Raw genomic sequence first — 17,250 nt, 5'->3', positions numbered from 1 at the left:
ATGTGTTCACATGGTTCAGGTCCCACTTATAAGTGAGGACATGCGGTGTTTGGTTTTCTCCCACTTATAGGTGAGAAAATGCAGTGTTTGGTTTCTGTTCCTGCATTAGTTTGCTGGGAATAATGGCTTCCAGCTCCATCCATGTTCCTGCAAAGGACATGATCTCGTTCCTTTTTATAGCTGCATAGTATTCCATGGTGTATGTGTACCACGTTTTCTTTATCCAGTCTATCATTTGTGGGCATTTGGGTTGATTCCATGTCTTTGCTATTGTGAATAGAAAGCAAGGTGTTTTTGACACCATAGTTTGCTCTTGGCTCCGCCATGCTGTGGACAGACAATATTCACTACACTGAATGTCAGCATTGCATGGGAGAATTGGATCAGTGATATAATAGGGCAACTCTGGGGAAGAGCATGAAGAATCATCATATAGGAAGTGCCCAGCAGAGCATTCTGATAAAAGAGTAGGCAGTTGGGTTAAGAAAGAAGGTGAAAATGTAGTTTGAGTTTCTACAATGCACATGGTAATAAGTAAGCACAAAATAAATATAAGGCACTGTCCTTGTCTCCAATAATAGAGTTTCTACTTCTCTTAGGCTTACCTGGGCGAGAAAACTCAATGCATCCTTTAAGTTGCAATGCCAGTTAGTAAATAATTAAAAGAAATAATAAACTGTGGCTTTAACAAGTGCCGTAGTAACTCTGGAAAGAAAACAGGGAAGTATAATCTAGAAAAATGATATAAATGTAAAAAACATTTTTATCACTTCCTTGCATAAATGTTGTGTTGAGGCAAGCTAAGAACATATTACAAATGAGGTAATATTTGTGAAAATATAAACTGCAAAACTTCATATAAAGGTTTAGCGCTGTTCCTTTATAATTATTAACAACTGGGGTCATAATAATTAACCAAATCTTTAAAAGCACTATCAGAGCCAATATAGAAAAATTGCAGTGACTAAATAATGTGAAGAAACAAATCAAAAAGCTGAAAGGTTGTCAAATTCTTAGGTGGCCAAACCTGTGGTCTCAAGAATGTTATTCCTTAATGATAAATTATTTTTTAATAAAATGGATAATCCATGGCTTGGAAACCATTTTTTCCTGGTTAGAGATTTTTATTTACTGTAGTTATGTTTCTTATAATGGATCTTGGCTTACATTACTTAGTAACAAGCTAAACTGTTAAACTTTAACATAATCACTTCTGTATTCATTACTAAAAAGTGGAAAAGATTGATAAGAGTTTTTGCAGAAAACATGTTGCTCTGGGGTAATATCTGGAAAAAATCATTACAAAAATATGTGTGCTATAGCTAAAAGACATTTGTGCTTTCCTTTGCAGTTATGACACTTAAGACATTAGACTGAAATATCATATGCTGATTATGAGAATGAATTTGTGTTTCTTATCATCACTAAAAAGACACATCCAAGGCTTGAATATTACTTTGTTTCACATCACACAGTACACAAACACCGAGTGTCAGTTGTACTATCCCATATGCTTTATTTTTTAAGGATCTCCACCCTGAAAAAACTTAGTATTGATTTATAATACAGATATCCTACTCCCAAATATGGATACAATTCCAATATAGCAAATACTATAAGACCTATTAAATCACTCTTTTTAAAATAACAGAATTACATAAAACATACCTGTTATTAGAAATTACAGGGATTATTTGAATGTGATGCTTTGATCAGGTGGTTAAGAGAATTAAGGTAAGCCATAGTTAGGGCAATAGAAGCAGACATTAAGACAGAGTTTGGGCTGAAAAACATTTATTAGGCATCAAAACCTGAGAAAGGAAGAGAAAGAAAGCAGAACTGGACAGAGAATGAAGGCAAGCATTGACACAAGTCTGAGAATGTCTTAAAAAGCCGACAGGGAGCTCTGGAGCAAGTATTGACCATGAGAGTGTCCTGCATTGGGCCAAATGCAGGTGGCTCTGGAAAGAACATGGCCTTGAGCAGAGGCTCTCTGAAGTTGATGCAAGGCCTGAAGGAACTGACAGCTGGAGACTCTCTGCTAAGCACCCTCCCAGCAGCTGGGCAGTGAGTCATTCCTTGAAGGAAGATCTGAGACTGTATGGTGTAGATCCCTGCTAACCACAAGCCTGAATTCATCAAAGAGTTATGAAGAATATGTGGATTGCCTCCACCTTCCTACATCTAGTGCTGTGCTATTTGTGCATGTGTCATATTAATTTGTTTCTAGTGGATAGAGGTATACTGCTGACAAATTGATTGATGATGGGAACTGTTACAGAACTTTTCATTTCCAAAATTTAGACAACAAAGGGATCAAGAATGAATCAGGCATCTGGGCTAACATATGGAGAGACTGTGGGAAAATCATTCACAAACAGGTAGATATTTTGGAGGCTCAACAAAAGGCAAGTCCAGTATGGAACCAGGAGATATATATGTGAATTGGATTCCAACAATTTATCCAAAATGATGTTAGATTTAAAGAGTAGCTGTACAAGCCAAGAGTCCAGATGTAATCCTACATATCTAAGTCTTTTTTACATTAAAAAGAAAGTTTTCAAAGCACTGTCAAGAGAAAAGAAGACTAAAAATATGAAGATAAAGTGAATTCTTGGTGGAGGCTGCAGTGAGCCGAGATTGTGCCACTTCACTACAGTCTGGGCGACAAAGCAAGACTCCGTCTCAAAAAAATAAATAAGGTTGGGTGCGGTGGTTCACGCCTGTAATCCCAGCAATTTGGGAGGCCGAGGCGGGCGGATCAAGAGGTTAGGAGATCAAGACCATCCTGGCTAACATGGTGAAACCCCATCTCTACTAAAAATACAAAAAACTAGCTGGGCATAGTGACGGGTGCCTGTAGTCCCAGCTACTCAGGAGGCTGAGGCAGAATAATGATGTGAACCTGGGAGGTGGAGCTTACAGGGAGCAAAGATCGCACCACTGCACTCCAGCTTGGGTGACAGACCGAGCCTTGGTCTCAAAAAAATAAATAAATAAAATAAAAATAAATAAAAAAAAGTTTTCTTACTATGCTGACTTAGTGGGTGACTCTGGGTGGATGCAGTGCTGCACCAAAATAAGAATTAGTGGTGAGAATTTTGTTCCTAAGAATGTCTCTACAAGAGAAAGACACTCACAGATGATGATAGCAAAGATACAGTGTGTAGCCAGCTCTGGCTGTGATGTCGTAAAAGCAAATATCTTTCTGAGAGTAAATTATAATACTTCTGTAGGTGTGTGCAAGAACAAACTAAAGTTTACTGTTTATTGAGCCCTTCCAGATGCTGACCTTAGCATTTTGCATATTATCACAGTTCATTTTAGACTTCTTTAGCTTTAGCTTTTTCCTGCCGTGGAACATGGCCAAAGTGACATCAAAGTGTTAAGTCCATTATGGAAAGAGCTTGCATCAGAAAAGGTTATTGTTAAAGAACTTGCTGTATGGGTCGGGTGCAGTGGCTCACGCCTATAATCCCAGCACTTTGGGAGGCCAAGGTGGGCAGATCATGAGGTAAAGAGATTGAGACCATTCCAGCCAACATGGTGAAACCTCATATCTATTAAAAATACAAAAATTAGCTGAGCATGGTGGTGGGTGCCTGTAGTCCCAGCTACTCGGGAGGCTGAGGCAGGAGAATCGCTTGAATCCGGGAGGTGGAGTTTGCAGTGAGCCGAGATTGGGCCACTGCACTCCAGCCTGGTGACAGAGCGAGACTCCATCTCAAAACAAAACAAAACAAAACTTTCTGTAGACTGACTATTTAGACTTCATTGGGGCTTTATTTTTTACAGGACCTGGGCCATACCTCAAAGGAGAGATAGGACTTCAGGGATAAGAGCACTGGTCATGCTGTGCCACTCCAGTTCAGATCATCGTTTTTCTATTAGGGCTTGGGTTCACTGAAACTGCAGTATGCTTTTGGGCCCTACGGACTTTGAAGTTAAGTCATTTGTTTATTCCAATATTTATTGAGTAACTCACAGGGAAATCTTTTTAAAACTGAAAATATTCAATAGGTGATGATTTCCTTTTTCCTGAAACTAAGCTAAATTCCAAAGGATCAGAGCTATATAGAAACCCCCCTAAAGTGATCATCAGTTGTTTCTTCCATCCCCCTCCCTTTCCTCTGATAAACACCGTCATCTTTTTGTGTGTGTGTAGTACCCATTCTATGTGTATTGAAATGGGGATAAGCAGTACCATAAGAAACTTATTTCTTGGTAGAATTAATTTACCACTGATGGATGAAGATCAAAGTAATGGCTATTAACCAGCAGCTTCTCCAAAGCTTGGGAATGCAGATGTGAAGGGATCCCAATTACAATCTTGCCTTTTCTGTTGTAGTAATCATAAAAGACTCCTCATGTGTGGTTAGCCTACTGAGAGATGGAGAGCACACACACCAGGAATCCCTGGGTGCTAAAGGAAAATACTCCCCTTGGTTTTTCAGTTACATGAACCAATGAAGTCCTTTGTTTTGCCTAATCTAGTTTAAGCTGTTTTTCTGTCAGTCGTAATGAAATGAGCCCTGAGTATTGCATAGACATTTCCCTGGAAAGGACATAAGGTGAGGTATGTACGAGTAATTCTGTTTTAAGTATCTATCACATGTGCTAGGCATAAAATGAGGCACTATCACCTTATTAACTGAAATGTATTCTGTATTAATGAGGAGAAAGAAGACAGAAACAAAAAAATAGGTTATGTGATTTGCCTAATATCTTGCTGTAAGTTACAGATTCAGGACCAAACTCAAATTTGACTCCATATCCATTGCACCATGTTGCCTCACCCCACACATCTATATCTATATTTGCATCCCTTGAGTATTAGCTATGCAAGTAATACAAGAAGAATTTAAACAGTATTGAAAGCTGCTTGCTATGAAATAGAATAAAACAGATTAGATGGAGAGAAAGCAGAGTCAGAATGAAACTTCGAAAGTGATCCAGAGCTGTCCAGAGTCCTGACCTCTGCCCTGATATCTCTGTCTGTTGGCAAGCTCCCATGCTTCCTACACCATAGCCTTATTCACTCATACTCATCTAACACTTACCTCTCTACTCTAACTTGTCCAGTGAAAATTGTGAACTCTGTTAGGCTAGTTTATACAAAATTCTTTGGTATTATCTACTCTTTATTTCAATTTTCAGCACTTGTGCTGATGAGTAATATAACTTCGAACAAGTCATATAACCTCTTTAAGATGCATTTTTTTTAATCTGCAAAACGGGGATAAACCAGAGTTGCAGTAATTGGAACACAAGAGAAACTCAAAAGTAAGTCAGCTTTTCTCACTTTCCTCATTTACGGCACTCTAAGCCAAAAGAACTTGAGGAAAAAGGTTTATTCACAGAATTATTTTTGAAAAATCTTCCGTGACAAAATTTTGCCTATTGGCATCTTCAGCCATGTATTAGAAGTTTCCATTTTCACTTACAAAAGCTTCTTCTTCATGGGGTGAAGTCTTGGTCAGTCTTCTATTTGACTGAGCTCTAGTCTTCCACAGATCTGCTGTATAGAAGGACATATTCCATCCCAACTGAATCAAACTGATTTTGGACAGCAAATGGCAAATCTCCCTTCCTACCCCGTCTACTGCTTGGTAATGCTTTCATTTACAAAACTACAATAGAAGAAAATTGAACTATGACTTATGATATATTTTCTTTTCTTCTGCTAAAAGTGGTAGCACTTGGTGGTTGAAATAAATGAGAAGGATATTCTCCCTGATTTAAATCGCAAATAAAGTCAGGTAGGGAATGTTGATGGTAACTTTAGCTTTCAAAATATATATTCAAATCACACATTAACTTGACCATGTGATTTTCACTTGTCAGGTTTTACATAAGGTAGCAAAATGCAAGTCCCAGTTTCTATATAGCTGAGAAGAAAAGCATGTCCTGATACAACACATAACATGTGGAGTAAATATGTACTTTTCCTCTTGCTTACTAGTTTACTTTTTCCATTAAATCCCCCATTTTCCCCATATTTATTGTGCTTTTTTACTTGGGAAGATAATTTATGTTCTTCGAGGAGTTGTTCAGCAATCCTACAAACAGCTGCTATTTTTTAAACTCTTCTTACTATCTTGGTTTGTTAGCAATGTCTCTTTGGTATAGGATTTTACTGTGGAGTAAAACTGCTGAAACAGAAACCTTTAAAGTTATCTCGTTAAATTCATTGAGGGCTGCATTTTCAGGATGGTATTATATGTGGGTACTTAGACCATGACAAAGATCACATTTTCTCATACTTATACTTTTAAATAGTCTCCATATACTATGATAATGATATAAAATGATTTCTGCTTCTGCTTTTTTTTTTCATTTACTTGGACTAGAATTTTTTAAGGTACAAGAAAATACAGTGTAAAGTGATTGGAAGTGTTTGGGCCTTATGGTTGAGGAGTGTTAAGTTTGAATCCAGGTTCTATAACTTAGTTTGCTGTTAAGTTCAAGCTTCACTTAAAATCTTTAAGTGTCAGCTTCCAAATACATGGTGGAATAATATTAAAGATTAAGTTAATTAAAAATAGCTGTGGTAGAAACCACTGGTTGGCACATACGATGCCCTTCCCAATCCTCTTCTCTCCACTTCTCATTTGTTAGTGAGTTATACATGGAAGTCTCCTGGGAAGGGCTTCTCTTCTCAATTAAAACGACAAACAAAGGATTTTGGTTCTACCTTTTTCTTTCGGCTTGGGAAAAGTATATGCTGCCTAGCGATGCAGCTATTTTGTAACCATGAGTATAAACTATAAACTAAAGATGGCATGGAAGGAAATTAGAAGAAGACTGTTTTCTAGATGGCCTTCTTGAGCAGCTAGAGCCAACCTAGACTAGCTATTTCAAGACTTCTTATGTGAAATGAATTGTTCCTTATCTAATAACGTCACTGTTTGTCAAGTTCTCTGTTATTCAGATTTGTAGCATTCCTGTGTGATACAAAAGTAAAACAAGGTCCCTAAGCTGTAAGGAAGGAAGTTCAAATAAAAGTAATTACCTTCTCCCCTCCACTGTAAGTAAAGGCCATTTAAAGAATGAGGTATAGTCTCAGCATACACTTTGAAGAAAGAGTAATAGTATAAAAATCATTGGCATCGCTTTTACTTTCTTGTGGATGGTATCACCATTCAACCTGGTATATATTTCAGGATCTTAGAAAAAGTCCTGATACCTCCTTTTCCCTTGTGCATCTTATCCAATCCAAGTCCTATAGATTTTATATAGAGATTTTATCTCTATATCTGACTCATCACTGACTTATCTCCTTCTCCCCTTCCATCACCTTGTTCATTATGGTTCGCCTGGACTATCGCATTCTCACATTCTTACAAGTGAATTTCTGCCCATGCTGTGCCCTCTGTCTAGAATGTTCTGTCTCTCTAACTCCTATTTATATTTTAGGTCTCAGCTAAGTCACTAACATTTCCTCACCCCTCCCTGCCCTGATTATCTCTCTTTCATATCTCATTATATCTCTCTTTTTGGCATGCATTATTAAACACTTTACATTAATATGTGAATCTTAAGTTAATGTTTGTCTCCCCACCACTCTGTAAGTACCAGGAGAGCTGAGCCTGCTGTTCTGTTTTATCTTCCATCATTCTATGCCTAGGTCAAACCCAGCACTGAGCACATAAGTGTTCAATATTCTAAGTAACACTTAATGAGCACTTACAGCATATGAAGCATTTTTATTAGTGCTTTATAGGCATTAATGCAGTTTAGTTGTCACAACAATCCTATTACTTGTCCTGTTTTATAGACGAGAAAACTGAGGCACAGAGAAGTTAAGGAATTTGCCTGAAGTCCCACAGGTTGTATACCAGGATTTGACTCAGGCCTTTTGTTGTCAGAGACTATGCCCTTAACCAACTGCAAAAGCTGAATGAAATAATGAATCTTGCCACCGACTGGGGAGTAATAATCACTTTGGTTCCATAGCTTCAAATAGAAGCTACTTTGTACAAGCTGTTCTTCGGCAGTCAGTGGATAGGATGGAGAACAGAGACTAAAGGCACTCAATCTATATTTTCAAGTTCTGTGTGGCCTAATTTTCTTAGTCTAGGGTTATATATATATTTTTCCCTTATAAACAAATTATTATATAGTGATTGGTTTCTCTCCTCAATATGGCTGATCCTCTTATTCTCTCATGTGAGAAGGCATGTGAATCTTAGTAGATTTCTTCTTAATTGTGCCATGCTGGGTAATGCTATATTGGTTTTCATCTCCAAAACCTAAATTATTTTGAAAGAGTGAAAAAAACACCATCTGTAAAAACTGAAATCATGTTAATATGTTTTCTATTTTCAAAGCACATCAACCATATTTAAAGAAGGGAAAAATCATTAGTCCTAGCCTGAGCTTGACTGTGCCAGATAAGTATGCTAATTTTGTTGGCTTTGTTGGGAAAGCCTGAAACCAGAGATTTATGCAGGAATTTGCAAATGACAAACGATTTGTGTACAACCATACATTTAATGACTAGTGAATTTGAGAGGATTGGGTTTTACAGAAAAAATAAGAATGAAGGAAGTGTTGGTGAAGGGATAGAGAGAGGCTTGGGGCAAATTTGAGTCTACCTTTGATTTTAAATTAGCTGAATTTTTAGATGAGTCTGCAATGAGAAATAATTAATGCTGTAGTAATTATTGAAGTGTATCTAGCACATTATAATTTTCAAAGCACTGTCATGTTATTAATCTTATATTATCTTCACAACAATTCTGAAAGTTTGATGATATGATTATTTCCATTTTATAAATGAGAAAACTGAAGCTCAGAGAAGTCAAGCAAAAGAGATGGCAGTGGATTGCCAGGACGACTTTGTCGAGAGGGCTTTTGGTGTGCAGTGCAACATCATCCCAGGGAGGTGGATGTGTATTCCCTTCACATTAAGCCAACTGAGAGAGATATTCAAAGACAATAGCTCAGAGAGTCTGACATTGAGTTTGAGAGACACAGGTAGTGACATTTCCAACCTGGATGGGAGAAATCTAAAGGCAAGAGGCCAGTTGGAGACGACAGAGCAAAGACAGAAAGAAGGCTGCAATGGGAGTGAGCTGTACTTCTACTGGATCACATGATTCCTTCCCACCAGATACAGACCTTTAGAATAGAGCCTGCCTAAAGTTATCCTAAATGCAATCTCTCCCACAAAGATGACCCAGAAATGTGTGGCTACAACAAACTTTTGGATTTACTGAAAATCCTGGGAAACTAGGGAGAAGTTGAAAGTAGCCAGCCAGAAAAGTAACTGCCTGCATTAAAGGAAGGACAATCAGAAGTCCCCTGGTGAAAGCATCCACGTTGTTAGTACGTGTGGGGGGCAAAGCCACAGCAAGCAATGAGAAAAAGAGCCAGTAAAGCCTTTGTCTACTAAATCCCTCTTGTCATTGTTAGGCAACTTTTCTTCAGTTTTATCCGTGGCCAGTGCAATGTAACCTACAGCTTTGTCCTGGTTGATGCCAATAATTTAGTATGACCGTTGTAATCCTGGCCCATCTTGAAACAATCAATGAAAATATCAATTTTGCTCACTAGCAATAATGAAAATTTTTTGATGAGAAAGGCAGAGTAGTCTAAAGAAAAGTGAGTTCAAATTCCAAACCTACTACTAACTGTTCATATAACTGAAAGAAATTAACTTGGCCATATGCTATTTGCAAAATGAAAGTTTCAGAAAAAGATATTCCCTAAGATCTCTTCTCATTTTAATTATAAGATTTGGTGAGAGATCTGAGGAATTAAGACTCCACGTTACCCAAACTACTGCCTGATATTCTTCTGCCATTTTCACTCTGAAATGAACATAAGGATCTACTAAGTAAAGTTATATAAATAAGGATTTAAAGAAAATAAACTAAGTTTAAAGAGTTTAGAACACCAGAATATGTACAAAATAGCTATTCCAGTTGGATATTCTATTGGGCAAATTCTAGTTACAGTGAAATATAAAAGGAATAAGCCAATTTTCTCTCTCTAAGATTACACAATATAACCTTTGAATCAATTCTGATTTGACTCTCTCTTGAAGACCAAGTATCGTTTTAAGGTTTTTTCTTTCCAATTGCTATGCAGTAGTATCTTTCCTTATGTTACTGAAATGTATTTGACTTTCTCCAAATTGAAGTGAAAATAAGATATCAAGGTAAAGCAATTTTCAAACCTTTCCAAAATGAGAGAAAAGTATTTCTTATTTGATGTGGACTATCAGGAAAGAGAAAGTCATAGGTGCTAAAACAATGTGCACTTATAAGAAGATTGATGGAAGCTTGCAACATCCTTGAGAAAATAAGTACTGATATTTTTCCATCTCTTTATATGAAAACTAATGCTCAGAGAGTTTAACTTTCTCAAGATCAAACAATGACTTTATTTCAAGCATGGGCTAGAACTCAGATCTTGACTTCCTCATAACATTTCAGGTTTTTTGCCACCTGCTCCTTTGATGGATGCTGGTATGTCTTGTTTTCAGTTGAATTTCTTACTTCTAGAAAGCGCAGCAGGAAGCACTCTGTCAATAGCTCCAGGTCTCCTTGAAATCGATTGAGGCTCTGGGCTCCCAGCTAAAATACGGCTCTTATGTCAAACCACATGAAATAAGCACTTTTTAAAAATAAATGTGAACTCCACCTTTTGTAGCAGGAAGGACTATTCAAGATAACAAATGAAAACAGCAAATTCTCTTGGGAAGAATAAGGGAAGCTGGCATTCTCTTCAAAAGCAAAATTGGGCCGTCTCACTAAATAGGACATCAGATGTGAGCAGTCAATCTGGTCTGCATTGAACAACATCATTGCATGGATTGCAGTCTTCTAACAGCCTTTGTCTTTTTAGGTTTTAGGTCTGTGTTTACAGTTGAGGTGAAAATGAGGTGGGAGAAATTAAATGTCTACTTCTCTTACTTGGCACCTACCTTGCCATGATCCTGGATCTGCCTTTCCTCCTTCTTCTCTTTCTCACTTTGATGCCTTCCTTTCTTTGTTTTTTTCTTTCCTCCTCTCCCTCTCCTTCCCTCCTTCTCTTCCCTCCCACCCAATGGTAATCAGGTTCCCTGAGTGGTGGCAGACTTTTCTAGAGTGTCCTGACTACTATTCCTTCCACTGTTTTTCCTCTTTCCTCTCTTCTCATTCTACTCCCTTAATGCCTCTTCTCCCCTTTCTCTAAAGACCTTGCTTCATTAGCTTCCCTCACTTCTTCCCTGCTACAGGAGCTATACAGCCTTTTAGCAAGCTACAAACAAAAAACTGTGGTGGTGATGCTCTGTGTGCCGAATACTCTGAGCAGATGAGTTGACAAGGGCAACATATGTGGCTCCTAAACAAGAAGCACTCCTGGCTTTAAGGCCTGAGGCACCCTGTCATGAAGGTGGCTGTGAAATCTTTAAAGAGAAGAACCTTAGAATAAGAGGAATCTTGGATACTGACTGTCAAACTCTCACATGTAAGAGATGAGAACACTGAGACACAGAGAGGTTAAATGCCAGGTAAAGGCAACTCATGAATGAATCAGGTTCTCCTGACTCCCAAAACAGTGCTCTTTGAACATCAAACTGCCAAGTTTAGTTGCATTGTAAGGTTCAAGGACAGGGAAAATATGGCATAGATAGGAATGTACATTTTTTTTTTTTTTTTTTTTTTGAGACAGAGTTTTGCTCTTGTTGTCCAGGCTGGAGTGCAATGGCGTGATCTCAGCTCACTGAAATCTCTGCCGCCCGGGTTGAAGCAATTCTCCTGCCTCAGCCTCCCAAGCAGCTGGGATTACAGGCACTTGCCACCATGCCCAGCTAGTTTTTGTATTTTTAGTAGAGACGGGGTTTCACCCTGTTGGCCAGGTATGGTCTCGAACTCTTTACCTCAAGTGACCTGCCCGCCTCAGCCTTCCAAAGAGCTGGCTTGTAAGCGTGAGAAACTGCACCCTGCCGGAATGTACTTTAAAGGCACAGGGGGAAATATGGCATCCTTGACTGTCGGGCGTGGTGTATTTGTCTGTGGACCTGCCATTGTTGCAATTTATTATCCACAGTAGCTTTCAGATATTCTTTGTTATTAAGTTAACCTAAATGCAATTCCATCCATGGGGTAATTTTTATCTTTAAGAAATATCTGTGAGTTTTTTTTGATGTTCAGATTCACACCATCGTCTACCAGGAAACAACATTGGTTTTCTTTCCCTAAGAAACTGTCTTTTCTGGAGTTTCCTCTGCAATTATCTTAAGATCCCTTCCTATGTTTCATATCTATTTCTATGGCTCCTTTTTTGCCTCTTAATCCCCTTGTCAGCTTCTTTTTTCTTTCTTTCTTTCTTCTTTTTTTTTTTTTTTTTTAGTACAAATAGGTATTTCAGTCTTCTGACTAAATTTTAGCTTTTAAAACTGTGCATAGATGATTCTAGCTTTCTCTGCCCCTTTGAGGGGTTCTGGAAGGAGGAGATGCAGTGCTCCAAAGAACGCTGCATTGTGTAACTGCACCATGAAATCTGGCACGGGAGCCCATAGCCTGCCTCCAGAACAACCCCTTAGGAATGTGGACAGGCAGAACCAAGACAGATGGAGCAGATGCTGGAACTAGGAGTTAAGATTAAAGGCATTTTTGTAGCATAGAACAATAGAAAAATGTTGAAACATAAAACATATACACAGATCATTTTTTCCAAACCCAAGACCAGAACATGTGGTCTAATCCACTCATATCTGATAACAGGAAGAAGTATTCGAAATTAGCACTTTCCCAGAGAATTCTGTTTGGGAGGTCGTTTTACATGTAAGTCACAGAGAAAGGGGAAGCAAAATGTCAGATAGTGAAACCTGTGTGCATGTCATGTGGTACTTTTAAAACATTAATGTGTTTACAAATCTCTGGGAATGGTGTTAAAATGCAGGGTTTTACTTCAGAAGCCTGGAGTAGTGCCTGAGACTGTGCATTTCTAATAGGCCCCCTGGTGATGATGCTGGTGATGCTGGTGATGTTGGTGATGCTGGTCTAAGAACCACTCTTGGAAACCAAGGGCTTTGGGCTTATGCTGTACTCATCTTTGTACCCCTAACATCTAGCGGGGAATACAACTAACAACAATTTGGTAAACTAAGTTCCAGGCACTTTACATGCATGCAAAGTTATTTAATTTTTCAGTAATATTACACATAGGTGTTATTATTCTGGTTTTCAAATGGGTAGAGGTAAGTTCAAGCATTTAGTCATCAAAATCTGTGTGAGTGATTCTAAAGATAGCTGGACTTCCCTGGAATCCTAGATTCAAAACTTGTCAATGCAAGGATTTTCATTCTTTCCAACCTAATTCCTAAAGTGGCATAGGAAAAGTATTTTGCTTAAGAATATGGAACCTGGAGCCAGTGAGCCTGGGTCTGGATTCATATTCCAACCCTCACTAGCTGTGCAACTTGACTAAGTTCATGATCCACAATGAGGCTCACTTTACTATGTGATATGGGAATAACAGCAGTTTTCACTTCATAGGATGGTTATGAAAATTAAATGACTTACCATTAGTAAAGCATCCAAAGGAGTGCCCATAACAGAGCATGGAGTACATGGTAGGCATAGAAAAAAGCTATTGCAGAGAGACTGACATTTACAATGCTTTAAAGATCATGCTTGGCCGGGTGCCATGGCTCATGTCTGTAATCCCAGCACTTTGGGAGGCCGAGGCGGGTGGATCACGAGGTCAGGAGATCGAGACCATCCTGGCTGAAATGGTGAAACCCTGTCTCTACTAAAATACAAAGAAAATTAGCTGGGTGTGGTGGCAGGTGCCTGTAGTCCCAGCTACTTGGGAGGCTGAGGCAGGAGAATGGCATGAACCCGGGAGGCAGAGATTGCAGTGAGGTGAGATCACGCCACAGCACTCCAGCCTGGGCAACACAGTGAGACTCCATTAAAAAAAAAAAATCGGCCGGGCGCGGTGGCTCAAGCCTGTAATCCCAGCACTTTGGGAGGCCGAGACGGGCGGATCACGAGGTCAGGAGATCGAGACCATCCTGGCTAACACAGTGAAACCCCGTCTCTACTAAAAAATACAAAAACTAGCCGGGCGAGGTGGCGGCGCCTGTAGTCCCAGCTACTCGGGAGGCTGAGGCAGGAGAATGGCGTAAACCCGGGAGGCGGAGTTTGCAGTGAGCTGAGATCCGGCCACTGCACTCCAGTCCGGGCGACAGAGCAAGACTCCGCCTCAAAAAAAAAAAAAAAAAAAAAAAAAAAAATCATACTTTCTCTTTTAAATGTGTCTTGGAAGTTTTTGTGGCTTGCATTTATTGAGGGAATGTGCTCTATACAAAAACTACATCTCTCTATTCTGGAAATACATTTATTTTACTGTATGAAAAATAAAATAAGCTAGCTTTTTTTCAATAGATATTTATAAATGTGCTCTGAACATGGTTACAGAGGTGTTGTCAAAGGTGAGATTAAAATTCTTATAGAACCCCTTTTTGAGAACATGGTCCATACTCCTTAAGGATCCCTATAATACTTTTTTACCTTTCTTTTTTTTAGAACAAGTGGAACATACTGTTATCTCTTCTAAGTCTTTTGTCTCTGGCAAGAGTCACATTGTATATTTCCACCCACTGGCTTTTAATGATGTGCAGAGAACAATGATTCACCCCAATCAACATTTTTGTGTTATTGAAATATCTCCCTTAGTCCCCAACACAATTTTCGAAACATGTGAGTGTATGAGAACAAAGGCATCAAACTGTCTTTGCCGAATCATTTTCTGTCTCTCTCTCTGCCCAAATTCCGTCTGATTTGTAATTTACCAGCCAGGCCAGCAAGAAGACAAATGATATTCCTAGTTAATTAATCCAATTCAATCCATTGTCATTTAGTAATATCCACCATTGGTTACAAAGTAGCCACATTTGGGTCTATTTAGTTGGCCTTTGAATTGTAATTTAGCTATGTGCAAAGAATGACATTAAATCTCTTTTACACCAAGACTTTCACTTAATCTAATGAAGCTTGGCCTCATTTGGATACTATTATGTCATTCTCAAGGCACTGTGAGTATGTACGAGAAGGAGCTGGACGATCCAAAGTCGCGCCGGCTGGACCAGTGGACCCTGATTCTCTGATGTCCGGGCTTTGAAAATGGAAACAAGTCAGAAGAAAAGTTTCCGAAGGAGCACAGCACACTCAGCTTCCTTAATTTAGCCATCCAGGACCAGGGGAAATTGTCTTTCTGCCTCCTGCAGCTGATCAGCTTGTGCCCTGGACTTAAGGGCTTTTAAATATTTTAACACTCGACTTTTGGCTGCCAGGCCTGCAGATTTTTAATAGAAAGTTAAAGTTAACAATTAATTAGCACAGACATACAGTCCTGAAAGGGATTTGGACTAGCCTGAAAGAAAAGCAGCTGGAAGCAAGCAAAATATGTGAAAACTAGACTCTAGTGTGACCACCACATTTCCATTTCATGGGCCTTTGATCCGTTCTCTCTTTGTGATAGAGTTTTGGCAAGCCTAGGAAGGATGAGCTTGTGTTCTCACTTTCTCCTTCCTTCCCTCCTGTTTTCTTTCCTTCCTCCCTCCTTTTTTTTTCTCTCTCTCTCCTTCCTTTTTCTTTCTAAATGATAATAAAACTGTATTTTTTTTTTAAATTTTCTTAGTTAGTGAGATGTTTAGGCTACTAAACATACCAAACTAAGAGGTGAACACAACTGGATTTTCTATCAACATTCTGCATAATCCTAAGCAAATCACTTTAGGGGCCAAGATATTTTAAATCTGAAAATGGGGCAGTTGGATTAGTCCCTGAGGCCTATTCTAACTCTGAAAGATTATTTATTCAGAGCAAACTGGGCACAAGGACAAAATGTAATATATTAATACTCTATGGGAACCATATGAAATAGGCCATGAAAATCCACCAAAAGAAAAGTAAGTTCTGTTGTCCGTGCTTACAAGTTGCCACAGACAAGATCAGTGAGGAGTAGAGCCAAATTGATTAAAGGCTTGGGCACATGCCCTAACGGAGTTTGGGAACTCAGCCTAACAGCTATGGCTTTGCCTCATTGGATCCAAAGTTAATATTAGCTGTTCGGATTGTCCTTCTTTCATTCATCATTCACCAAAATTGATCATCCTCGCTATGTGTGGGACTCTCTGATCTGTGCCAGAGACACAGAGGTAAATAAAACAGTATTATTAATGCATTTGATAGTATTTCTCAAAGAAATTTGGGTCAGAGTTGTTCTGAAAATGATACTGACTCTTCTCTTTTAGTCTGTATAACTCTACACTGTGAGAATAATGCAATGTAGAACATGTGACGACATTTTATGCCCAAAATGTTTAGAACCAAAATGACTTGCTAGAACAGGGAAGACTGATTTTTTTCCCTTTTTTGTACCTTGCCAACACTTAGCAAAGGCAGTCATGCAATTACTAAAAGCTTATTAACACTGTGTGCCAGTTACTGTGCTGTGTATTCTTCAATTATTTTCTATTTTTTAATTTTTTTTTTTTTTTTGAGATGGAGTCTTGCTCTGTGGCCCAGGCTGGAGTGCCATGGAGCGATCTCGGCTCACTGCAAGCTCCACCTCCTGGGTTCACGCCATTCTCCTGCCTCAACCTCTCCAGCAGCTGGGACTACAGGCGTCTGCCACAACGCCCGGCTGATTTTTTGTATTTTTAGTAGAGACAGGTTGTCACCATGTTAGCCAGGATGGTCTCGATCTCCTGACCTCGTGATCCGCCCGCCTGTATTTTAATAATCATTATGGGCCTATCCACTTAAGATTGTTATATTTTTCCTTCTATCATTATGTATCTTGTAGTAATGCCGCTTTTCTTGAAGCCTACTTTGTCTCATATTAATATAGCCATATCTGCCTACTTTCAAATGTTTATTATATGCACGGTCTATCTCTTTTCATTCTTATACTTTTAACTCCTCTGTGTCGTTCTATTTAAGGAGCATCTTGGGTAGCTACATATATATGGGTCTTATTTTTTATCCAATATGACCATCTCTTCCTTTACATTAAAATGTGTGGCCTATATATATTTTATATAATTATTGATAGGGTTGAATTTAAATTTATCCTATTGCTATTTGTTTTTAATTTGTTACATCTGCTTTTTATTTTATTATTGTTATGTTATATATTGTTTACATATATAGTTTTTGTTTTATTTTCTGTTTCACTGTTACCCTTATCTTTTATTTAGGTCAATCAATTTTTAAATGATTCTATTTGTTTCTTTTATTAGAT

The sequence above is a fragment of the Trachypithecus francoisi genome, unplaced genomic scaffold (genome assembly GCF_009764315.1).
Source record: "Trachypithecus francoisi isolate TF-2019V2 unplaced genomic scaffold, Tfra_2.0 Lachesis_group13, whole genome shotgun sequence".
NCBI lineage: Eukaryota > Metazoa > Chordata > Mammalia > Primates > Cercopithecidae > Trachypithecus > Trachypithecus francoisi.
Note: the sequence above shows the minus strand (reverse complement) of the source record.